Below are 27,316 nucleotides of genomic sequence, written 5' to 3'. Positions count from 1 at the left end.
CATTCAACCATAGGAAGACAGCAGTCCAAGCCTTGATTATGTCAAGGCTGGATTATGCCAATGTACTTTACCTGGACATTCCAAATTACTTACTGGGAAGCCTTCAGGTTGTGCAAAATGTGGCAGCCAGAGCGATTTCTCTGGCTGGGCCTAGGACTCACATGTAAAGTAATTTGAAAACCCTTCACTGGTTATCAATGTAAATCAGGTTTGATTTTAAGTCTCTTGTGTTGGCCTTTAAATCTCTGTATAATAGTGGGGCTCAGTACATCAGGAAGAAAATTATACCCTACACCCCAGGCAGGACCTTGAGGTCATCGACACAACATCTGTTACTGGTGCCAAAATTCTCTCGGACCAGGATGGGTGTTCGCTCCTTCCAGGTGGTAGTGGGCAGACTATGGAGCTCGTTGCCTCCTTCCCTTAGACAAGAATCTGAGCTTCTTAGCTTCAGACGCCAACTCAAAACCTGGCTGTTCCATCAGTAATGAAGCTGTGTAGCATTGTGAGTGACTAGTGTCTCTCTTTTCAAGGGGGACCTTCTCAGCGCCGGGACACTCCTCAGAATAGCTGTGCACTCTATAAATTCCCCATAACATTAACATTAACATTGCACCCTCAAGGAAGTAAGCTGAGCCCAGGACTGGAAGTAGTTGCCTGGTGGTGGGCGTGGTCGAGGAGTGACATATGGAGACCGGGCGGAAGGTTTCTGAGATACCTGTGCAAGCAATGAGAGGTACCGAGCATCATGGGCTCCCGTGGTCCAGCTTCGTACCTTTCCTCTACAGCCGGACATGCAGTGCTGCAACGAGAAGCCCCAGTGAAGGGGAGCATGCACGTGGGGTCCCTGTGAAAGGAACCCCGGGAAGGAGGGGCACTAAAGGCATTTTTGGTGCTGGCGCTAATTCTCCCTGTTGATATACAGGCAGCTGCAATGACGGGGGCATTCCTTTTTGGCCCACAATAGAAGCTGAGTGAGCCTGAGGAAGCACTGTTGTTGCCAATTGTCAAGCGAGAGGAGCCCCGGTGAGGGGTCTCCCAAGGCACTGTGGGTGCCGGTCGCACCTCACACAACTGCACTGCCAGTTTGCAGCAGCTGCAACGTTGGGGGCATTTTGTGTTTCAAGAGAGACCAGGGTGAGTTACAATCTCGCCCCCATTAGAGCCCTGACTTTTGACAGACATAGGGGCATTGTGGTGGACGGGCCCCCCAGGGAAGGCCAGTTGGCCTGTGATCACCTGGTGTGCTGGTAGAGAGCAAGTCCCTAATGAGATGATGCATAGGGTGGTTTATGCCTAATGTGATGATGCATAATGTGGGCTATGCATAATTTGATTACGCATAATTGGTTTATGCCTAATGTGATGATGCATGTGTTTATGCTGAGTACAGTATTTTACCAGTAGTTGCTGGTTGCTTTATCTTTTACTACAGGTTCTAATGGTTCTGACAGTGGCGCAATGGGTCCTGTCATGTATATAATCCCCTGTAAAGTGATACCTAGTGCCAGGTGGCACAGTGTACATATGTGATGTGTTCTAATGTGTTTTATGGATAATACAAAGGCTATTTTTACATAACCTTGTGTGGAATTTCTTTTGTGGTCGCTGCTGTGTGTGTGTGTGTGTTGTGCAAAAGCTTTACACATTGCCTCTGGGATAAGCCTGACTGCTCATACCAAGCTACCAAGAGGGTGAGAAGGGGTTATCTTCAGCATGTAACTCCCCTGCCCTGACTATAGTGGTGGTGGCCTTGCTTGGACTTGTAAATAGGGGACAGTACACTCCGCCACTGGTGCATCAACAAAAGTGATGGCAAGCACTCTCTAACAAATGGGATAAAAGTTTCCTTAGGCAACCCTATCCACTTTTTCAGTAGTTCCAGTTTGACCTACTATAAACAAGCTCAATATGCCACATGTCAGGGAATTTTCAAGATGGGTAAAGTCTTTGACCACGATCAACTTAGGCTTTGAGTATTGTGGGCGTGTAAGGGAGTGGACTATGGTAATCCCAAGAGTCCTATCACATCTAACACTAAAATCCATGAAGCATGCATGAAGCAAACATCCAGCACAGTCCCAGAGACAGAAGTCTGGGAAGACAAAATTAGGGTCCTTCAGAAACAAGAGAGCAGATACACAGGTATTGTCTTGGCATCCTGTTTTCTCCCTTTCAAGTGTGCTAATATATTGCATTTTATGAGGCAACGTTGGAATGGGTAGGAAGAGGATGTGCTCATCTCCTTTAATCAATATTTTTCTTCTTCTTCTGAACCTGTTTGTGCAAATCAACCAAAATCAGTCCTTAGGTTTCTGGTGTTAATATAGGGCCTGATTCACAAATGGGATCCGCTCTTGTGGCATAGGTACCACAGTCATGGTGGGTGGGCCTGCACTCATGACGGGACCTCCATCCTGCAGGTACATATTGGGGAGGTCTTGCCACAAGTGCGGGTCCCCCTCCATGACTGTGTGGCATCTGCCAAGAGTGCGGAGTCCCTTTGTGAATCGGCCCCATAGAGTGTAAGAAATGTCTTCTGACTGTAGGTTGGGCCTCTGCCTCCAAAAACAACAGACCTGATTTCCAAGATTTTTTTATGAATAGATGTGGTTTACTTTTGTGGTACTCCTGAATTACTACAGTCTTAATCCTGGAAGTCCGGAGTAAGCCACATGTGCTACAAGAGTAGGCCACAATAAAACGCTTCATATAAAGTATGCAGTCCTTCAATGTCATCCTCTTTTCCATTGGGGCCTGGTGAAATGCTTCTGAGGTGCAAGTAAGGTGCCACAGTTCCTCCAATTAGATGACCATCCTGTCATTCTCATTTGTGGATCCTCTGCTACTCCTGGCTCTGGTTCTTATAAAGATTTCATGCACAAGATGTTCCTGGGTGGAAAATTCTTTGAAGGGCTCGAATTTGATCATAGTTTGAGCAAGTTTGTTGTATTAAATTTTTAAAACTAGTTGGACGAAGGACAGTACTGAAGGAAACAGAATACCAAGAAGGTATTGATGTGAACTATAAGACATGCCAAAAAAAGGTGGTGTTAAATGAACTCGTAATTACCCATTTCTCAGATTTTACTCCGATTGCAATGAACACTCTCTTTTTCATAAGACTGTGTCAAAATGTTCTTTGAGATTGCTGCCGACCTTTCAGCCGAGGGTGAACCAGGGTGGTATTTTTACAAATCTGGCACTGAAAAAGGTGAAATTTGATGACCTGATGTGTACATTTTAGTAGCCAGAGTAAAAAGAAGACTTTTATTGTGTGTCATAAGCAACTTCTCTGATACTGAATTGGACAGTGTCCTTTCAATTTCCCTGATTTGGGCTTCTAAGAACAGATCAGATTCTAGCTAGTCATTTTCCAGACACTTCACACAATTTTGTATGTTAACCACATGCATGCGGCGGTTATTTTTGCGCTGTGCAGCTTTTTTCTAAAAGCCGCGTTACATGACGAGCTCAGCTCGTCATCCGCACACGACCACCGTGGCTGATGACGAGCTGAGCTCGTCATCAGCAGCGAAGGGGTTAATGACAAGTCTCCATTGTTTGATAGTTTCTGTGCTCTGGGTAAGTCGTGGGTAATTAAGGCAGGCATCCAGCTCCACATCTCGGATATTGAAGAGATCAATCAGTGTGGCCTAATTTACTGAACTAGGGCCCATCTTTCCTAAGATTTCACGCAAAGCAACCCAACAAAGGAAGTTGCTGCACTGTCATGCATGAAAGGGAGGGAGCAGAACTGTACCATATTTAGAAAGATATGGCCACTTCTTCTTTCTCTCTTCTAGTGCTGGTGCACTTGTGCCTGCCTAGCGCCTATGCAGGAATCCTTGCGTCATTTTTCAAGGTTCCCTGCATTGTGGATTGTATAGTTTTTTGCAGAATAGAGTACCTTCCTGTACCAAAAATATCCTGTGAGGCTCATTCCTCTTTGCCTGTGGGCAGAATGCAGCCCACAGGCAAAGAGGAAGTAATGAGGAGACATAAAGATATTTCTTCTCATTATGCAGATTCCGGTAGGTGCACCATTTTGGTACAACCCCATATTTACAAGTAAGTATGGATTTGCACATGAAAATGCATGGGTAGGTGCACTAGAATGCCCATGCTCCACCCATGTAACGCCTACCAGACGTAAGGTAAGGCAAGGTAACAGTATGGCTGCCGTGCCTTACATTTCTTTTTACAAAACCACACAAAGTCACACAAATCAAGCTTTGTGTGGCAGTGTAAATTCCAAAATAGATTTTGCATAGGGATGCACCAAAAACATGAATCAACCCTAAAACAACATGTTAGTAAATCTGGGCCTAGGCTTAGCTTCCGACTGAGAAAGGTGGAGCCGGATCTAGGATTTCTCAAAGTCCTGCAGTAATAGCAGCACCATTCGTAAGAGTAGCAGCAGTAGTGGTAATAACACAACAACAACAATAAAGAGAATAGTAATGCATTCTTGTTTCATGCAATTGAGATCTATTTTCTTGTTTCTAACTGCTATAAATATGAGGTGTTGCGAGTTTCCATTTTTGGTAATCAGTTTACCAGCTTCAGAGTGATGAAAGCCTGAACTGTCTGTTCTTTGATTCCAATTCGAGATCTGCAGGTCGTACCAGTGGTGATCTCCTTTAGCACAGTCTTGTGAATGTGTTGTAGACCAATTCACTTGAGTGTTGTTTACTATCAAATATTGTCAATATCAGGGAAAGTAACTTAATAGAAACAAAACAAAGTAACTTAATAGAAACAAAACATCCACTCAAATGTGCATTTCATGAGAAAATAACCCTCACCTGTGTTTGTACTATTGCTCCCATAACAATAAAGCCACGCATCAACTTATCACTAGAAAGCAGAAGCAAATTAAGCAATCAGCTCTCATCAAAGGAACCGAAAGGACATGAAAGCATGAGTAGATGACAACATCAAAGTTGACTGATATGCACATCTTTATCCGAATGCTCCTGATTTGTTTGTTTACATTGTGACATCACATAAAAATGATGATTCATTGCTTTTTCCTTTTGAACTCTATAACATGACCTTTCTAAGCGCCCTTGCATGTGTACAAAGTTTATCACCTAAGGCGTGTAACAAGCTTCAGTATCATAAAATTGCCATTTGATGTGATTGACATAACACAGTAGCACTTCTAGCTTTAGCATCTGCTAAAAAAAACATTCTGGAGTGGAAGAGTTTCCTGTTGAGACTGTACCATTGAAACTCCAATCTGACTGAGAGTAGGGGACGCTAAAAAGATTCAAGTTAAAATGTTTAATTTTGCACTACCGTCCCACACACTGATTTTTGCATACTTAGGGGCATATAATCAAGGACCGGTGTTAAAATTATTGCCGTTTTATCGGCAGGAAACTGTCGATAAAACGGCGATAATGGGCTTGATAATACGCCCTTGTTAATTCCCATAGAAGCCCATGTTGTTTATATGGGCTTCTATGGGAATTAACAAGGGCGTATTATCAAGTCTATTATCTCCGTTTTATCAGCAGTTTCCTGCTGATAAAACAGGGATAATGTTAACACTGGTCCTTGATAATATGCTCCCTAATTCCTCAAAATTCTGTTCACAGTTAAATTATGTTTTTCATCTAGAACAATGTTATTTTTGAAATCATGTAAAAGGTGGGAACAGGAAAATAGAACAAGGGTACTCCCAATATTAATTTTAGGTCTAGTGGAGGGAGTGAGCACAAAAAGCTGAAAAGTAGAACCTCTGAACTGGCCTGTATCTTATTCACAACTGAAAATTAATCTAATGCATTTCTCTGGAGATGGCCATATTCACCTGAGACCCGTGTATAACAAGATCACAAGAAGAGAAAAACCTAAGAAAAAGTGATTTATGAATTTTGAAACTATAAAAGATTAAAAAACAGGATACTTAAATTGCAAAGAACCAACTGGGATCTCAGATGCACTGTTGTCTTTTGTATGTACTTTTTTTGCATTATGACACTATTTGAGAGTATGTTAGATTAGGAATGAGTGATGAAGACTGTATGAGGTTTTTTGATAGCACTTTTTTTGTTGTGGGGTCTGTATTAACTTTTTTTCACTTGCTAAAATTGTATCTTGCTTTTAAATATCTATAAAATATGAAAAAAATTATGAAATGTTTAATTGATCTTAAGTGTTAAATGATAATAAATAATGAACTAAAGTACTCTATGTTTATGTGAATACTTTCATTTTGGTTGCATCTCCAGAGAAATGTATTAGATTAATTTTCAGTTGTGAATAAGATACAGGTCAGTTCAGAGGTTCTACTTTTCAGTTTAAAGGTGGGAACAGGGACAGAATTTGTAAGTTACAGTGTCCGGACAGGACTGGCCATCAAAACCAGATCCGGCAGAAAATGCTCAAACCAGCTCCTTTACTTATTTTACTTGTCTCTCTCTAACTACCCATCCATTCTCTCTCTATTCTCTCCTTTCTCCCTCTCTCTTTTATCAAGGCAAGTGTTGGAACACTCAGCGGTAGCAATTTAATGGGTCTCCACGGCTTCCAGAACTTTCTCTCACAGAAATGTGAGGAAAATTCATATTTTTTTCTGACAAAGGTTAAGGACTGCAAGCAGTCGCAGCTTCTCTGCTAAGGTAGAGGAGCGTCGCCCCACTGCTCTGTGAGCAGAAGTTAAACAAAACTAAAATGATAATAACTAGTGTTATTATCATTTGGGTTTTCCTTTCCTGGTGTGGGAGGGGCTAGACTGCCAGATCAGGGCAGTGGAGGAGCTGTTTGCCCATTCCAAGGCACGCAATGACACTTTGACTGGCCCTCTCGGGCTGGCCAAACAGTCATGCACACTTTGCATGTTCTGCAATCAGGCTGGATTACAGCCTGGGTGCAGAATGTGCCCCAGGCTCCCATATGCCTGAGTGCTGATCCACGGTGATCAGACCAATCACAGTGCTGTATTGCACAATTGTGATTGGCTAGGAGAGTCAGGAACCTGGGTCCTCCCTGTTCCAGCTTCCAGGATCAAGAGGCGGTGGAGAGCAGACTGAGAGGTGGCGGCCGGCCGAGAGGCCGGCCTGAAGGTAAGTGGGTTTTCTTTAGTTGTTTTTTCCCTCTATACAACCGTCCGCATCCCTCACCCTCCCACCCGCCCCCTGTAAATTTGGGCCGTCACTAAGTGCAAGAGCTTCTGGGAAGGAAATTGTCATGGGATCCACTGGAGTCACACTACCCTGGAATCCCTTGAGTGTCTAGTTTTCAGCAACGTCAGGGTTTTGTAGCTTTTCCTGGATGGCAGCAGAGGTGACTGAACTAGGTCCCATATTACTCAGCTACTTACATTGTAAAAGAACAATGATTTTGCTGAGTGAAATGTTATGTCTGTAGGTCAGGTTTTAGGGTGTTTTTTGTCGCATGCACGGGGCCCAGACATACAAATGTGATACTGTTTATTTTATAGTTTTACTTAATTCATCAAGTTTTCTGAAAACCAAAACAAAGAAGGACAGTACAGCTACAAACAGAATATTGTCAGTCTCTCTTTGCAATATTAAAATATCAGATTGAAAGAATACAGACCGTACACAATAACCTACATACCACGTACATAACATATACCAACTAGGCTACTTGTGGTGCACACTGGCGCTCTGCGGAGAATATTTTCCATGAACCACACAGTTCTCTTATGTGCTCCCCGACTAGGTCCCCTCTCTTCACTCCGCCAGTGCCAAAACTCTCCGGCCCCCAGCAGTGTCCCCTACTTTGCACTCTGTGGCAGAACTCTCCTGTAGATATATTCATACGATTCCCAGATGTCTCGAGGGCGAGACATGGGTGGCATCAATTTTGCGTACGCCGTTAGTTGTTCCTGGCAATATCTTGAACTTAGGTGCTCGCCCCCTTCCCCACCTACAAGCCACCCTGCGTTTAGCGAGGAGTAAGCCTAGTGATACATATTTCCTTAAGGGCGCTTTAAAATCACAATGTTAGTTATGTGGAGCCCTGTCATCTAACTGAGAGCTGCTGTCACCTCCACCCAGTACTCAAAGACAGGGGCACATCCCCATGCTAAATGTAAGAAGTCAGCTCCTTCCCTGCCGCATCTATCACAATTGTCATTCTCTCGAAGACGTAATCGGCCTAGCCGGGCAGGAGTGTAATAGAGACGGTGGAGGAATTTGAAATGTGTTATGCGCAATCTGCTACTAGCCGAGGTTCTCCCCGTTTGTTGGCAGCAGTTCATCCAATGATCATCAGTAATTGGGGTGCCCAAGTCATTTTCCCACTTGGTCCACGCAACAGGGGCGTTGTGCGGGCTATTTGTTTGGGTGGTTCAATACAGCATGAACACTGCGTGTATAGGGGAGGCCCATTGTAATAAGGCATGTAGTGACGCAAAGGTGGGGGGCTCCGCAGGGAAGTTTGGGGTAGACTCATGTACATAAATAGTTCCATAGCGGAAGGTTGGCAGTCAGTAAAAAAGTGTTCACGAGAACGGAATGTCCCATCCTCGTACAGAGCTTCCCAGGTATGAATTTCGAATTTGCTTAGTATTTGTTGACATTTCACTTCCCTCATGACTGGGATGTCTAGGCTGCCTGCCAAGAGTAGAAGTGGGTAGTATAGTGTGTCCACTTTCATGCGGTTAGCCACAGCCCTCCATACTCTATTTGTGCCTTCCACTGTGGTGGGATCTGCGTATTTAGGGTTAGTGGGCACGCTAATGTAAACCGAGTATGGGGTCGGAACCATTGGCCAGTGTTCCACTGCGAGGTGCGGCATGTATGGTGGTGGGTGCCTCCAGTATAACGCTAAGTGTGCCTGAGAGCTCTAGAAATATAACTCATATCAGGAACCTCAAAATCTCCCTTATCAAAAGGTAGAGTTAATTTCTCCCACTTCAGTCTGCGAGGCTTTCCCCCATGTCAATCGGATGAATTGTGATTTAAGTGCTTTAAAAAGAATCTGCTGGGTGCCTATTGAATGCAGGTGAAGAGGTAGAGTAATTTTGGGAGGACGACCATCTTAATCATTTGATCAGTGCTATCCAGCCTGCCAAAGAAAGAGGCATAACTATCCCTCTTGTGATGGAATCTGTAAGTGTGCTTAGTGCTCTGCCATAGTTAGCCCTCATGAGGTTTTCCTTGTCTCTGGTAATGGCTATTCCTAGGTATTTCATGTTGTCTTCGCACCAGGATAATGAAAAATCCAGGGTCTATCTCCGGACAGCATCTGTGAGGGGGAAAATATGTGATTTGCTCGGATTGATGTTAATTCCTGAGTAGCGCCTGAACTGCAGGAATGCCCGCAATATGGTATTCAGGCTCTCCTATGGTTGCATAAATACAAAGTGAGGTCATCAGCAAAAAGCAAGACAAGAATTTGCCTCTCCGGGTATACGAGAGCAGACTCCCGGTGATGCTGCCTGAGCTAAGCCACCAGCGGCTCTATGGCCGGGGCGAAAAGGAAAGGGTAGAGCGGGAATCCCTGCCTCGTCCCTCTCGTGATGTGAAACTTAGAAGAGCATATTCGGTTAATAAGGAGTTTGGCTTGTGGCTTTGTGTACAATAGCTGAATCCAAGCTAGGAAAGGGGTGAGAAACCTACCCTCACCAGTACCCTGGCCAGATAATCCCACTCAAGTGAATCAAAGGACTTGGTGGCATCTAAAAGGATCGCCACCACAGCCTAATTTGGCTCAATGTCTTGCATGAGGGCAAAGAGGGTGGGGAGATTCCGGGTATGAAGCCCGATTGGTCTGGTAACACCTAGGCTCTCATCAGAGGGCTGATAATTTTGCGATCACTTTGACCAAGATTTTGCTGTAGCAGTTGATTAGCGAGAGTTGTTGGTAAAAGTCACATCTGTCCCCTGGTTTGCTTCGTTTGAGGATTGATATAATGAGTGCTTCTCACATTGTTAGTGGAAGTGTACCTGTCTCTTGTGCCTCCTCGTAAAATTGTTTTAGAATAGGGATGAGGGCGTCGCTGTATGTCTTGTAAAATTCGTCCGGTGGGCCGTCTGGACCTGGAGCGTGGCCAGATTGCAATTGCATAATAGCAGAGTGTATCTCCTCATCTTCAAAGTCTGCTAGGAGGAATTTCCTCTGACTATCCCCAAGCCAACCCAGAGCTATGTCCTCAAACTAGGGCAGAAACTCAAGCGGCTGCTTCCTGTGGTTTTTATAGAGGTAAGTGTAGAACCCGTGGAAGTTGTCTAGTATATCTGAGGAGTCCCTGTGTACCCCTCCCTCATGATCAGTAATTTCCAGTATGGTATTGGTAAATTTGGCTTTACGGCTAAGCTCAACTATGGCTTTTCTGGGACGTTCTTCCGTATATTGTCGGGCACTATAATATTTGCCATAAAATTTACATTCTCTTTCTGCAGTTGCTTGATATTCTGTCAATTTGTCTCTGAAGTGCTCCTTCAAATAAGAGCTTGGATCTGATCCCATTCGGGTTTCAAGTTGATTAAGGTCCATTGCTAGGCGGCTAAGTGAATTACGGATATCCTTCAAGATGCCTCCCCATTTGCAATGCATATTACTCTAATTGTCACCTTGAATGTCTCCCAGCCCGTGGAGAGCTGAGGGACCGTGTCTAAGTTACACAAAGAAATCTGTGATCTCTTGACCCAGTTCCATTTGGAGTGGGATATCTAGCAGAGCATTTACAGGCAGTCTCCAGATTTGGTAGGGAGACAGTTAGCAGGAAGGAGCCATAGTCAGCAGCACAGGCGAGTGGTCTGAGTATGTTCGCTGCAGGTGTCGAGCAGTTGTAAGCCATGTTTTGAGCCCTCGAGAAAGCAGCCATCCATCTATTCTCAACCAAGTGCAGTGTGTAGAAGAGCGGCACGTGCCCTCTCTGTCGGCTGGGTGTAAGCTCCACCATGCGTCAAGCAAGTCATGTGCAGTAACGATCTCTAGTAATTGTCGTTAGGCCCTGTGTAATGGTAAGGTTGTGGGCATTGTCTATCTATCATTGGATCTAGGGTTTGATTAAAGTCTCCCCATGCCACATGAGTGAAGCCTATGTCACACATTTCCCCCCAGAGAATATTAAAAAAAGTAGGGTTGTCATGGTTAGGGCAATAGCAACAGGCTAGCGTGATGGATTGAGATGACAATCGCCCCCATGTGAGACAGTAGCATCCCTGGGGGTCCGCCATCTCACCTATCGGTACACTTGGGACATTTTTCTTGATGAGTATTCCCATCCCCCGAACATAAGTGGAGTATGTCGAAAAGCATCCATACGAAGCCTTCGGGATGCAACTGTGGATGGGGAGGGGGGCCCATATGAGTCTCTTGGAGCATTGCAAAGGCTATATTGTGTCTGTCGAGATAGGCCAGAATGTGTGAGTGCTTCCTCTGGTTTCCAAGGCCTCGCACATTCTAGGTGATAAAGCTATAGCTAGGTGGATTTGGGGGCATCATTGAACATTCGGTATTCATGTAATATACGATGTGTGGTGTATTCTGTATAAGCATGCCTGTAGCTTGCAGTAAGGCCTGTGCTTAGTGTGTTTGAAGCTGTCACTAACTGTCCCACTCCCCTCTCTCCCCCCACCGCAGGAGTTTAGACCTTTCTCCCACCCACAACAAGAGCCTAATCCTGCTGTGGCCCACGTTCCCACCGTCCCCGCTTTCCAAAAAGATATTAACAGTGGAACATTATCTTCTGTGAACTGTCCCTCCGTCCCTACCCCTCCCCATCGCAGCAGTTTAGTCCTGCTTCCCACCTACATCGGCAGCCCAAACCTGCTGTGGCCTACGTTCCCACCCTTCCCAACAAGATTTCAACAGTGGAAGATGATCTTTTGTGGTGAGAACTCTCAGAACTTAATAAACCAAATAGAAGCAAACATATTAGAGTTGTTCTGTTAGGGAGTCGCAAAAGGGCACATCAGTCTCCCCTCATAGAGCACGAGGGTGCCCAGGTACTAGTTTGTTCCCCCCTTCCTCCCAGGGGCATATCCCAGTGATTTGCAGGGAACAGGACCTTGAAGCCCAGTGGCTTAGTTCTGGCTGTGCTTTGTTCCTGATTGTCCATAGGGTCCTGGCTTCATATGTCTGGTGCAGCCCAATGTGGCTCCATATCCCATAAGACTATGTTGCCCTCATTCAGTACTACATTATCTCTGGCCCCATACTGTTACTCTATATCCAATAAGGCTGCATGAGAACAAGAAGGGCTCAAATATGGATCTTTCAGAGGGGATCTCCCGAGAGTGCTGTGCAAAAAAACCACCACATGCTGAGGGTTCGTAAAGAAAAGTTGCTTGCCCTAGTGTGTAATCCATAGATTCGCTGGGAAGAGCATGGCATAAGGGATGTTGGGCTGCTGTAACTTCTTTTTTATTGGGAGTGACTTTTTCTGGGCGTCTTGGACTGCGATTGTAAAGTCTGGATAGATGTCTAGTTCAGAGCCTTTGTGGAAGTGTTTTTCTTTCCCTGGCTAACCTCAAAGCAGTGTCACAGTCCCGATAAATGAGTACGCGTGCAATGATCGGTCTGGTGGGAGCTCCAGGCGGGGGCGGGCACCAGCACGTGATGGGCTCTTTCTATTATGAACATTGTGGAAAAAGCACTTCTTTCGAATATTGTCATCAGTAGGCGCTCCACACAGTCCTCCATGCGGCCCGTGTTGGTGGACTCCGGAACTCCTAATATGAGAATGTTATTGCAGTGTGACCTCAATTCTACGTCCTCATTTTTGGCCGCAATTACTTTCAAAAGGCGTTGTTCTTTTCTGCCCACGGATGTGTCTTCCAAAGTAGAAATGCGCTGCTCCGCTCCGTTCTTCAGGCTGGTCGAGTTTATGGGTGACATTGTCTATGCGAGTGTTCATTGCATCCATTTTTGCTTCTATTGAAGTGAGGCTATGTTCCATTGTGAGGAGGAGTTTCTTGAGTTTTTCCGTGGAGGTCTGGACCGCAGAGCAAGGGCTTTCCACCATTGTGTTTTCAGGGTCAGTGGCAGTTCTGGAGGATTTGCACTCTTAGAATGGTAGCTTTGCTTGTCTGACGTCCATTTTGCCAAAATTATCCCTGCTCGTGCCTTATGCCAGATCCATTACAGAGCCTCTAGGAGTGTGAGCCTTTGCCCTGATGTGCGCTGCTTCCTCCGTTGCGGCGGCCTGCTCCGATCCCAAGAGCCAATGGGTCAGGTCGCCTGTAAAGCCCAAGTCTGCTCTCCTGTAGGTATATTGCTCCCAAAAAAACTGTACACGGGTGCCCGGGAACAGGGTGGTGGAGTCACCCCGGACTGGTATTGGGGTGGTATTGGGGTGGCAAGTGTGAGGGAAGCATGATTGGCAGTATTCCGAAGAGCAGCCACCCTTATTTTCAACCAAAATCAACAATTGGGCCTCAAACCGTGGCTCCTCCAGACCCCCCGCACCATGAGGGCTGAGTCCAGTAATGGCACCACACGTAATGCAACACCCGGGAGTGTAGCTAAAGAAGATAGGCTGTGTCTTCGCCTAATGCCCAAGATGCAGATCCATTACAGTCTGCAGTCAGTGTCCCTGCCCGTCTCACCCAACGCGGACTCAGGATGCCAAAGACCGGGCCGCACCTGCACTGGGGGATCACAGCATGTTAGAACCAATTACCTCTGCCGAATACAAAGGCCCGGCATCTGCTGACCGCCGCCAGTAGAATCACGCAGTGCCGCAGGCTCGGTCCATCGCTCTGGCCCACACTCGCAGTATCGTAGCTTTCCGTCTCAGAGAAGCGGACCGGAGCAGGGGTGGCAGTTTGCTGATTTCAGCATCCTCTTCACCCGTGGCTGTAGCTTTGCACCGCTCACCAAATGCCTGCCATTTTGCAGAGCAAGTACAGAGTCAGCCAGCAATCCGACCTCACCCTTCACCAGTTGTTTATTTCTGCTTCATTTCTAGACCAGGGGCAGCAAGTTGCATTCCGCTCATAGTTTCTTTTGGTTGAGGGTAGGCAGGATTATTGAGGATGTTGATCCTGGGCAGCAAGGAACCTCACGCAAGTGCAGCCATCTTGCTAGTGTGTCCTCTAGCGCCCCAGTAGAATACCATTTTTATTGGGAGACATGTGGTAACACAGAATCATGGAATATTATTATCAACTGAATTTCTCTCCATTTCTGGTTTCAAATGTAAGCCAGTTTGCACCACATACATTTTGGCAAAAAGTCTTCTGACTCACATATTAGAATGGGCAATCCCAACTTCAAAAGCCCACAAATAACCACTGTTCCTAAACTCAGTATCTTGCCCACATTACAAAAATACATAGGTTTTCTTTATACCCATTTTTCATTCTTGATATTTTGCCATATGAATTGCAGCATGGTCTGTACAAGAGGAAATCTCATTATAATATGCAGCTCCATTGTTGACTCTGGGTCTGAAGCACATATTGGTTTATTTCATTTGTAAATCAGCAGTTGTGAAAAAATTTTTAAGTTTTAAACATTGTCACCAATTACTATTTTCATGCTTATTATTATTTTTATTTCAATGATTAATATCTTTGGAAACACAGGGATCTACACACACCTTGATTAATTCAGAAATTTGAATAATTTTCAGCAAAGTATAGCCTTCCAGGATCACTGATGATTTTTCACACCTGTTTTCACCTCACACTGCAAGTAGGTTGAATCCACAAAAATTAGGCAAAAAGGACTAACTCTTAAAAATGCAAAACTGTGCTAAAAATATGTTGATACTACTCTACTTGTTCCTGAAAGTTGGGAATGTGGTGACCCTAGCACAGTAAACCTCTCATAGATTAAGTGTTTAGGAAAAAACATGTTTTCTTGTGAAGCCCTTTGTTCGCATTCACCAACCCCACCAAAGACCAAATAAATTGCTCAGCACTGGAAGTGGAAATGCCTCTGCAGTTAAGAGCTTAAACCTCTGCATCTAAATTGAGTAAACTATAATGCTATATAAGATCTACTGAAATACTTACCCTTTTTTTGGATATTCTGGGCCACATTTTTTATGCCTAGATACTTTTGTAGGTGACATAGAAAGTATGCAAATGCAATTTTGGTTTCCTAGAAGTTTCTTTGTGATATTTGTGTGTCACAAAATTTTGGTTCTTGATATTATCTGAAACAACCCTCAAAACCATTACATCTAGAGACAACAGAACAACTGAAGTATGTACAGCAGACAGGGTATATGAACTAAACAGCCACCAACATGCATGGCCTACTCTTTCTGTAGATGGACATCACAACAAAGGATATAATATTCAGGATAAGTCTTGATCAAACTAGAATCCCTGACTGCGGACTTCTGAAGCAGGCTGTGACTGTTGGCCAAGTAAGTGAGATTCTAATTGTATGTACAGATATTAGGGTCACCATTAATGATCAATATTTCTATTTTATGATAATTGATTTTCAGACAGTTTTGGTGCATTAACTTCTCTCCTTTTGACCAGGGGTAGGGGTAATTCTTGTTATTCCATGTAATGTAATCATGCGGAATTACCCACAAATTCCAATAGGATAATGCAGAATTATGCAAGAAGTTTAATTCTGCACTTAGCACTATTTTCTCAGCTCAAAAATGCCCCCTGGATGCCCTATGGACACGAGGATTCATGGTTCTCAAGGAAATAGCGCTAAATGTAGGAGAACATGAATAGCGAGCAGCTGCTCTCGCTCGCTAAATGTGCACTTAAGGTAGGAATTCCTCTCAATTTACTCCCGGGATTTAGCAATATTTTCTTACCACAGAATGCACTCTTGCATCTTAAATGGAAACATGGATGCATTTTGCTCATAGAAATAGCGCTACATGCAAAGGAATACGAATAACATGCTCCAGCAGCCACTCAAGCTTGCTAAATGTGCTCTTGTGGTGAGATTCCCCCCCTCCCCAAGTTAATCTGAATTACACGAGTAGGTGTAATCACATTATTATCAACAATTTCATGTCAAAGAGTAATGCAAAATAACCAAAATTACTTTGATCACTGCAGCATAATTGAAATTCCTCCAAGGCCTGTGTTTGACTGATAGATAAAGAAATGAGCTTGGGCAGCAGAAGAATTGTGGTCCATGTGAAGAATTCTTTGTGCATCATTCGCATGAGTCATAAATGGAAGTCTTCAGAATGTAAAATGTTTGGTCACATTGTTTACATAAATGCTGAAAAGCATGGGGCCTAGAGTAGAACTGCGTAATTCACAACTATCAAGAGGAGGAATAGGAGAGAGTGGTGTTAATGAGTTAAATTCTAATCAATAATACCTCTTTGGAGTAGTTGAACTTGTTAGCCAAGTAGATGGAAGATGACCAAAAAGATAGACAGGACATTTAACCTCTTGTTTCCTCGGTGTCCACTAGGTGGCGAGCGTGTGCGCGGCCCTATCGACGGACAGACAGACAGACGCTGAGCGGACAGACGCTGTGCGAGCAGGAGCTTGGCGGGACCTGCTACCTCGGGGGTTATCTGACCACAGCCCCAGGCCAAGCCACCCTGCAACCGCACCCCGACTGCTTTGATTTTCGGCTCTCCGGCTCTCCTTCAGCTGCACAGACGGGAGGCCGAGAAGCCGAGACACAGGAAAAAACTGTCCCAGGCAGCCTGAGCTGCACGATCTTTCGACGCTTGTGTGTCGTGCTCCAAGCTACCCCAGGCTACCCCTCTCGGCATCCTGAGGCAGACCACACCGCAACTCCGCCCGCTCTGCAACATACAGCATCAAGGAGTGAGAGAGAGGAGAGGCGGCAAGAAGCGGTGAGTCGGGTGACGGGTGCTGGGAGCGGCGAGCGGGAGCGGGTGCGGGTCGGGCAGGGGGGCGGGCTGCCAGCTCTAGCCCGATCCCCTGAGGCCCTGAAGCCATACCCCGCCAGCACTTTAGACTCTAGGGTCTTTGGCCAAAAGGGTGAGGCGAAGGCAGCAGCAGAAGTATCAGCGAGCAGCATCCCTGCAGGAAACCAGGAAACCTGCAGGAAACCAAATACAACAGAGTTACTGGGGGACCAAACGCACTACTTCAATTCTAAGCTCCAAATTAAGCATTTTAAATTAAGCATTTTTAAACTACAAGCGACTATACAAGCACCAGCACTTAGCAGGCAACAGCAAAACCACGGTGGACTGCCTGATAAAAACTGTTAAAACAGCTACAACATTATAGCTTGAGATCTTGTGTCCTGAGGCCCCAATAGAGGAATCCAAGTAGGCACCTTATATCTTGACGGGACTGACTGTAAGTGACTAGACACGACAGAGAAAGCCACCACATTGCCAGACAATTCCAGACACTGCAACACTCCAACACAGTCCCTCCCTGACGGCAGCTGCCCCAATCCTGTGCCGTGTGTCGTGCCCCGAGCCTCCCCTCAGTACCTTACGCCACACCTAGCGTAAGGGTCGGTAGCCGAGAAGCTGACACGGTGGGGGAGTTGTCACGTAGCAGGGCGCAGAAGGAGCAGACTGTCTCGGGAGGAGGCCGAGAAGCCGAGACACAGGAAAAAACTGTCCCAGGCAGCCTGAGCTGCACGATCTTTCGACGCTTGTGTGTCGTGCTCCAAGCTACCCCAGGCTACCCCTCTCGGCATCCTGAGGCAGACCACACCGCAACTCCGCCCGCTCTGCAACATACAGCATCAAGGAGTGAGAGAGAGGAGAGGCGGCAAGAAGCGGTGAGTCGGGTGACGGGTGCTGGGAGCGGCGAGCGGGAGCGGGTGCGGGTCGGGCAGGGGGGGCGGGCTGCCAGCTCTAGCCCGATCCCCTGAGGCCCTGAAGCCATACCCCGCCAGCACTTTAGACTCTAGGGTCTTTGGCCAAAAGGGTGAGGCGAAGGCAGCAGCAGAAGTATCAGCGAGCAGCATCCCTGCAGGAAACCAGGAAACCTGCAGGAAACCAAATACAACAGAGTTACTGGGGGACCAAACGCACTACTTCAATTCTAAGCTCCAAATTAAGCATTTTAAATTAAGCATTTTTAAACTACAAGCGACTATACAAGCACCAGCACTTAGCAGGCAACAGCAAAACCACGGTGGACTGCCTGATAAAAACTGTTAAAACAGCTACAACATTATAGCTTGAGATCTTGTGTCCTGAGGCCCCAATAGAGGAATCCAAGTAGGCACCTTATATCTTGACGGGACTGACTGTAAGTGACTAGACACGACAGAGAAAGCCACCACATTGCCAGACAATTCCAGACACTGCAACACTCCAACACAGTCCCTCCCTGACGGCAGCTGCCCCAATCCTGTGCCGTGTGTCGTGCCCCGAGCCTCCCCTCAGTACCTTACGCCACACCTAGCGTAAGGGTCGGTAGCCGAGAAGGTGACACGGTGGGGGAGTTGTCACGTAGCAGGGCGCAGAAGGAGCAGACTGTCTCGGGAGGAGGCGCCAGAAGTTGTGAGTGAGGCGAGAGTCCGGAGGAGAGGCGTGGTGAAGTGAAGAGATAAGAACACCCTGGCAGCGGGGGGGACAGCCGTAATAGTGGAAGCCACAAAGAACATCACCGGGGTCAGAACAAGTCACCGGGATCAGTCTAATCACCAATCTGAGAAGTGAATTGGGGATATGCGGTCAGGAAAAGTTCGCCAAGCCCCCATTTATAAAAACAAGAAAAGAGCGACAAAACGGGATCAAACAAAAGTGGCTAATAAATCTGGAAACAAGAGCAAGCTAAAAGAGGATTCCAACCCACAAGAGAAGAGTGTGATTCTTTCTATAGCTACAGAGCCATTTAAGTTCGGTGGGAAAAACCTAAAGCACAAATTCCAATTTCTAAAAGACCCGATGGCAGCAATATATGCAAACACAGAAGAGGCTCAAAGCCTACAAACTCCCATAAAACCGAGACACGCGACAACACCAAAAACAGCCGGAGACAAATACCTAGAAGCAACGTCGAGACAACCAGAAGAGTGTCAACAAAAAGAAGGGAGAGCACCAGAAGAAAAGGATGAAAGACCGGTTGGCAAGAAATCCACTTTAAAAAAATGGCTTCTAAAGACGACAGCACAAATACATGTCCCGGCACCCAAATGTACATCTCCACCAACATCCCAACATACAGCCATTCATGAAGGAAGCAAGGAAGAAACAACCGTACAAATGTATATGTTAAGGGGAAAAAGTGAAGGCAGAGATCAAGTTATACAACAAGGAAACATCCAAAAGACAAACTGGTCAAGATCTTTTTCAATAACAGAGGAAGAAGACCTCATAAAGATGCTGGAATTTAAGACCCAAAAGGAGGGGGAATTAGGGACAACTAACCAGGGAAAATGTAGAGACACAAACCAGCAGGAAAAAAAGGAAATGGGAGCTGAAATGGGAACAGTATCAACCCCCATCAAATTCACCCCTAGCCCCATTCTCTGGAAAGAAGAAAACATGGGGCGAAGTGGTTCGCCACTAGGAGGCAAAAAAACACAGTCACCAATCACCATTTCATCGGTAAGTGGGTTCGACTCCATATCAGGGATCTTAATACAACCAACAAACAAAGAAACAACCACTTGGAGTGATTCGTTACTAAAAAGCCTACAGCAAGCAATCACTGTATTAAATTTCCAATCGGACAAACTGGATGTCCAGGTAGATTTAATGAACCTGATAGCAGCCCACATTGCAGGAATCAATAACAAGCTGGATAAAATCGCAGATCAAATAACTAATGGAACAAACAAAGACAGACAAAATAAAAACAAAGTTTTGGATCAAAGCTGCGGGTGTGGCAAAATAATAGATAAACTGGCATGTCTACCTGAAATTTTGACAGAAATCCTACGTGCAGCACAAGCAAGTAAACAAACAGAAGAAACATCGTGTTTAGAAAATAAAGGTACAATTATAATGATCGAAAAACAAGGAAGTATGAGGCAAAGCACGGAATCTGCAGAATACTCCATGGAAGGTGAGGTAAATATAACAAATGAGAAGGGCAATAGGCATGGCGAAAACAATACATCTGCCGCTCCAAGTGTACTGGAAAATCAAACCAAAAGACAACGCAAACGAGCACGGAAAGCCAGGAAGAACGCCAACTCCAAAACCAAGCAGGGAAAAAAACTAAATTATGCCATTTTTGCACAAAACGCTAACAACAGTGCACAAGAGCAAGCAGTCGATGGACTAACAACACAGCAAAACATCGAAGAAACAAACACACTAGTCAATTTGAGGGATGGCAAAACATTCATGCAAAGCAACAAGTGTGTACCAGACCCTGCTGATAGCAAAGTAATAAAAGGGTGGAAAGCAATCGAAAAAACAAAAACAAAAACAAAAACTAACACAGAGGTGGAGACGGAAAAAGTGATAAGAAGGGAAAAAAACAAACAAACAACAAGACTACAAGAAATAGAAGACATGTCTCAGAAAGCAGCACCTGAAGCAAAAAGCGATGATGGCTCAAAAACCAAGTATCAGGAGGCAATGACCAAATGGATAACCAATGAAGATCAAACAAATTGGTCAAAAAGGGAAAAAAGTCCAGGACTGTACATAGAAAGAGCCACAAGTACAGACTGCCATCTATCAATTACCCTGGACAAAAATGGCAGGACGTGTAAAACATTATCAGAGAAAAACCAAATGGAAAAGACTAGGACAGTAAAAACACTCAGCACAAAGGAGGATAATATAAGTCGAAATGGAGAAGAATCCGCAACGTCGAAATCAAGCTCAAAGGGACTGCCCACCATCGAATGCACCATCTACGCTAAGGCGGGGGAAAGGACAAGGGAAAAAAGGGAACCAAATGGAAATCAGGGTCCCCAACAAAACCCAGCAGAAACAGGCTGTAAACTAATCTTTAAGCTCGAATATCAAACCAAGGGAAAAAACGACATATTAAATAGGGGTAACATAATGAGATTATTTAGAGAAATCCCAAAATTAAGGGAAATTCCATCGTCCGATCTCCTGGCACTAGAATTTGTCCAAACAAACATGGAGATGGATTCAGAAGTAAGTAGAACAACATGGGCATCGATTGAGACAACAGAACTGATCTTCTCCACCAGGGAGAACTTTGCAACCTGGGGCATAATAATATCATACCCACCGTTAATCAAATACCCATACCCACTAATAAATGACGAGGCAGCCAGGTTTCCGAAAATAAAGGGAAATTCTCCTATGGTACTAAAAGGAGCCAGAAGTACGTCACCAAATCAAGAGACATGCAGGGGAGCCGGAGTGCAAAACATTACGGATAGGAAAACAGCCACCCAGTCGGAAGGAAATCAAGACTGGTCCTGGTTAGCCCTCACCTTGAACTCACATTGATCCTGAAGAATACAGCACAGCAAGGGGGGAACAAAACAATAAGGCTGTAATTCAAAATGAGAAAAAGACCATGATCTGCTCCTGGAACGTTCACGGTTTTAACGAAATGCAACAAGATGAAGAAACCCTCACCTATTTAAGTAACTTTAAAGTAATATTGCTACAAGAAACTTGGAACACCTCTCCAAAGCATTTGGAAGGCTACGAAGAATTCCACATAATGGCGGAAAAAACCTCCAAGTATGGGCATCCAAGAGGGGGGTTGTCCACATACATTGCAATAGAAAATGACTGGAAAACGGAGGAAATGGATTCCGGAGAAAACTGGATCCAAATAGTAAAAGTGGAAGAAAATCTCCCCGCACAAGGAGAAGGCGGGGGAGAAAAGCTAATAATTCTCAACATATATATTCATCCGGCAAAGAACAAAAAAGAGGAGAAACTGTCATCCTTAATAGACTTAATAAAAACACTACAAGTCACACATCAATATCACGACATGATTATATCAGGGGATTTCAACTATAACCTGACAGGAGGAAAGATGACTAAGAATAAGAATAAAAACCAAAATATACGAAACGAGCTGAAAAAACTAGGCCTAGTCATCCTAAATGGAAACATGAAGGGAGATCAACCGGCCGGTATTACCTTTTCCTGTGGAAAAAAACAATCAATTATTGATTATACGATAATTAGTAAAGAGCTAACGCCCAAGGTAGAAAATTTCTACATCTCACCACGACCTGAGAGCGATCATTTCCCTCAGGAGACAGTATTATACTTCAACATTAAGCAAAAGGAGTATGTAGCATCACTAGCAGCATGGCCTGAAATATATAATTTACGGAAGCTTAAATGGAGAGGAAACATCATGGAAGACATAATGAACATGGTGAACGAACACATAGAGAATGCTGAGGAGTCAGCAGGAAAATTATTAAATAACTGGGTAAACCTATGTGAAGCACTCCTGGACAAATTTCCGGCAAAACCAATAAGCAAAGGTAATCACGGGGCTGTTAAAGAGCCATGGTACACAACACAGCTGAGAAACACAAAAAGAAATATTGCCAAAGTGCTAAGACAAAAAGCTCAAGCAATCAAAATGGGAAAAAAAACAGACAGCGGATCTATTCAAAAAATGAGAAAAGACTATAAGGTGGAATGTAGAGTGGAAAAAAGGAAATACAGAGAAAAGTTATGGGAAGATCTGCTGTGGGCAAGTAAATTACCAAACAGTAAAGAATTCTGGGGCAAAATCAATAAACTAATGAAAGGATTCGGAAAGCAATACAACATCGGAATAAGTGAAAACACTTGGTTAGAATACATTGATAAATTGTACAACCCCGAACTAGGAACAGAAAAGGCGGATGCAGCAAGGTCACTGAATGTAAAGGAAAAAGAAACGTACCCCGAGACAACCAGTACTACTATCAAAAGTGGAAAAATCCAGTTTAGCTGGGAAGCAGATGATCAGACTTTGACAACCGTTAAACACATAAAAACATTGATAAAAAATCTGAAAGCGGAAGGAGCAGCAGGCCCAAACGGGCTACCCAATGCCCTGTTCAAACGAGACCCGGACGTTTGGGCAAAATATCTAACCCCTCTTTTTAACCAGGTTTTCCGAGATAACAAGATCCCACAGTCCTGGAGCGGTAACCTGTTCCACCCAATTTATAAGAGCGGCACCAGAACAGAACCCGGGAATTACAGGTTGATTGCCCTGATCGACGTAGAGGCCAAACTCTATGCCTCATGTATCCTGGAACATCTACAAGAGTGGACAGAGGAAAACAACATCATCCCAAAATTTCAAACAGGCTTCAGACGGGGTATGGGCACCATTACTAATCTAACAGCTTTGACAATTCTTACGGAAAAAGCTGAAAGGAAAAAGGGAGTATTAGTGGCTTGCTACATTGACCTAAAAGCGGCATTCGACAGAGTGCCGCGGGACCGTTTGTGGAAGAAACTTAAAGTATGGGGATTGCCACAGCCACTGATTAATGCAATACAATCACTATACAGTGAAACATGGGCCACTGTTAAACTTGGGAACGGACAAAGAGTCTCCTCAAAAATAAATATAACAAACGGACTAAAACAGGGCTGCGTCCTTTCACCATGCTTGTTTAATTTATACTTAGCAGACTTGAACAGTCAATTACAACAAATAAATGGACACCCTCCGATTTTGGCAAAGGAGCCGGTTCAATACTTACAGTATGCAGATGATATTGTCCTGGTAAGTCAAACTCCGATAGGGCTGCAAAGGACAATAAACAAACTTATAGACTACCTGGACGCCCAAGGTTTAGAATTGAATAAATCTAAAACGAAGGTGGTAAGATTAGCGGGCCCAAGACAAGTAAACTATAAATGGTATGCAAAGAACTGTCAAATAGAGGAAACAAGTGTTTATAAATACCTAGGCATTAAAATGTCAAGAAATCTGTCAACGGTGGAGCAGAAAAAGGAGATTACATCAAAAGCCCAATCCTTAATATTTGCCTACAAACAATTATCCAAGAAACTGGAAAGCCCTTCACACGGGCATCTCTTAAAAATCATGGCAGCCCAATTGCTACCAACCTTGTCCTACGGTCTGGAAACCTGGCATGGCCAAGAATGTAACATCTTAAACAAATTACAAACCAAGGTTTATAAAACGGTATTCAACCTCTTCAAAGGTTCATCGCCAGCACAAATTCGTTTGGAATTCGGATTACAGAACCAGGAATTCCAAAGGAAGGCAACAATGGTAAATTTATGCTGGAAACTCAGAGCAGCAGAGTTGGGAACTTTAAACAACTTATGCTGGTTCGAAATAAAACAACAAATGGAGCAAAGAACCCCAAATACGTGGGGGGACCAACTGCGGATAGCACTGGATGAATTAGAGATCAATGGGCTTTGGAAAAGCAAGATGGAAAAGTCCACCTTTAAAAAAGCTTGCAATAACAAAGCAAAAGCATTATCCTTCGTGGAGGATAAAAGGAGATTACTAAGACGCCGCCACGCATGGGTCATAATAAATTCTTACACACGGCTAAGACCACAACCCTATCTAGCAGCTCATTTCCAATTGTCCTTAAAAAGGAGATTCATGGCATACAGATTTGGAGACCTTTGTTCATTAGACTTGGCGCCCTCCTGGAAAAACAAGCATCAAACAAAGACATGTCGTTTATGTGGCTATCACACTGAAACTCTGAGCCACTTGCTGTGTGTCTGTGAAACTGTGAAATCAGAAAGAAGGAAGCTGCTGAGAACTGTTTTTAATGATTTAAACATCCGCACCTGCAGACAGGCGGCGACAAGTTGGCTGGGTGGTGCATCAAACATTTTAATATGCAGGGGGGTAAAATTTATGATAGCTGTAGAAAGCTTACTTATAAACGAGGGCAAAGACTGAAGGCTTGGTGCCACAAAGGAAGTATGTGGAATTTTAAGAACTGAAAAAGTTTTAAATGAAATGTGTTTTATATGCTTTATGGTTTGTGAAAACCAAATAAAGTTATTTTTGACTGACTAACCTCTTGTTTGCATTTCCGTAGTACAAGGGATCTAAAATGAAGCCCATTATCTGTCATCCAAGAGGAAAGGTTAATTAATTAATTGTTTACGCCCAACTGTTGTGAACAAATTGAGAAGGGATTTAGTCAGTGTCAATTAAAAAATAGATGTTAACTTCATCAAAAATAGGATTTCTTGAAGTTTTGAGGAGTAAGAAAACTGGCAAGTAAAATTCCAAAGTCGGAAATAGACATCTCTTGAATAAGTGGAGAACATAACCAAAGATAAGGTAAAAGAGAGGCATTCAGCCTCTGATAAAAAAAAAACTGTGTCAGACTGTGACAGAGCTAAAGTTCTTCAAAACAAAAGCCGGTCCACCTCCTAACTTACCTATGCAGACAACCAAAATACTTTTATAACCATCTGGGGTGTCTATTGTTCATCAGCAAGGGACACCTTCCTGCAAAAAAACAATAGTGAGAGGCATTTTTCTCTCTCTATGGGTGCTGCAGAATGCTGCACATGTAGAAAAAGGAAAATGAAAAAAAACAAAGCAAAATGTGCCAAAATCCATGGGTGGAGGCATGGGAACACCCATGCTCCATCCATGAAATGCTCCCGGCTGCAGAGAAATGCAATGCAGCAATTGTACGGAGTTTCAAATTGACCTTGCATGGCTTGATAAATCTCACTTAGGTTTTGCATAACCCTTGCAACACCTTATATAGCACAATGGTGGCGCAAAATCGAAATAAAACTGTCTCTCAGTCTTTTGTGTTTTGTGGTTGAACTTCATTGACACCCTGAGTAGCTTCATCAATCAATCCATGCTTCCAAAGAGGGGAGATGTTAACTTTGCTAATACACAGTCCTCAAAGTATCTTAGAAGGAAAAATGCCCAACCAGAGTGGTTATTTTACAAAAGAGTATTCTAATGTTACTTTAAACTATATAAAGATATGGACAACAAAAACATCAACCAATCAATTTAAATAACACACTGAAATGCAGTTGCAACCACGTCACTGCTTCACATACAACTAGGCTGTCCGGTTTTAGGTTTCAAACCCATAATAACTGATAAAATCCCACTGAAAAGGAAATAGCCCTCACCAGAGTAAACATATAAATACTGAAAAAACACCTGCACAACAACAAACCAAATACAATTTAAAGAAAGGAGAAGGAGAGTAAAGAAGTCATTTTTTTCTTCCCGAAGTGGCCAATACAATGTAAATTTGCTTTACAAGCTAACATTATTCTGCTTAAGTTTTGTTGTTTATGGATGTCACTCAAATATTTTTTTCTTCTTCCTTTTGCTTTTTTCAGTTTTGTGGTCTTCGGTCTATAGATGCAGGGTTTAGAAGCATGTTTTAGGTTTTGTTTAATTATTTTATAAAATATAGAGAATCAGAAAATATCAAAATTATATTTGATATTTTGGCTGCTTTTGATTCTTTCACTGATAGGTAAAATGGCTGGTTTCATAATAATCTTTCCCAATATGTGCCATCACATTTACACACAGAGAATGGGTAAAACCCATGATACCTACGGCCCCAGTTTCTAGTGATGCAGTATTGATAGTAGGTGAATTGCCAACACCTCAGGCTTTAAACATCCAATGCAAGGTATAGTGACAAGTATATGTGAAAAGAGTGCTATAAAAAAGCATCTGGGATAGTGGTGAAAACATGACACTAGACTTTTGGAAAACGTAGAACGCAGTATCACTTGGAATACTGCTGCAAAAAGGTTATTTCCAAGTTCAACAAAGTTTGGAGTGATATTGTTTGTATTTGCAGTGATTCAGCTATGTATATGAAAAAGTTGTGTGAAGGCCTGTCAAAATCGATACCTGGGCTGAAGTGCTTCCCTGTAAGAGATCCTTACCACTTGTTAGATGGTATGCTGAAAGCATCTTTACAGTCTTCAGAGTTAACGAAGAATGCTATTGACTTTTTAGTCCATTACAGTGCACGGTTTTGTTATGCCTGAGAACTAAAACGCGAATATTTCTCATTTTGTGCTTTCTGTGGCATCAAAGAGTCATCCCAACTGTGCCACTTAGCTTATGGTTCTCAGTACAAGGGGCAGTGAATACTATGTTTTCCATGTAGCAACCATTTAAAGAATTTTGCTGAGTGATAGTACGAAAGGCAAGAAATGTGAGGATCTTTGGTCGCATATTGATAGTGATGTGAAAAAAAATACACTCTACTCCATGCTTAGATTTTTACAAGAAAATATAACTGCTGTAGTGGAAATAATAAAAAACTAGAGACTGCAAACACCCTTGTCTGCCAAGTGTTCAGCATAATTGGTGTAGATGTGAAAAGTCTCCTTGCGAGTAGGCTGGGTGCACCTTTAGTGACGTTGGCACTGCAACATGTTCCATGTTAGAGTGCCTGCCACTTGGTAAGCAAAGCAATGTTGAAGAGCAATTCAGGAACTTTATTTTTACAATGTATGAGAAATGTCATGCAATGATGCATAGAAATGTAGCTTCTCCAACCTCTGCATTTGAAG

Source organism: Lissotriton vulgaris, chromosome 4_1 (genome assembly GCF_964263255.1).
Source record: "Lissotriton vulgaris chromosome 4_1, aLisVul1.2, whole genome shotgun sequence".
Lineage (NCBI taxonomy): Eukaryota > Metazoa > Chordata > Amphibia > Caudata > Salamandridae > Lissotriton > Lissotriton vulgaris.
This window is presented reverse-complemented; position numbering follows the sequence as displayed.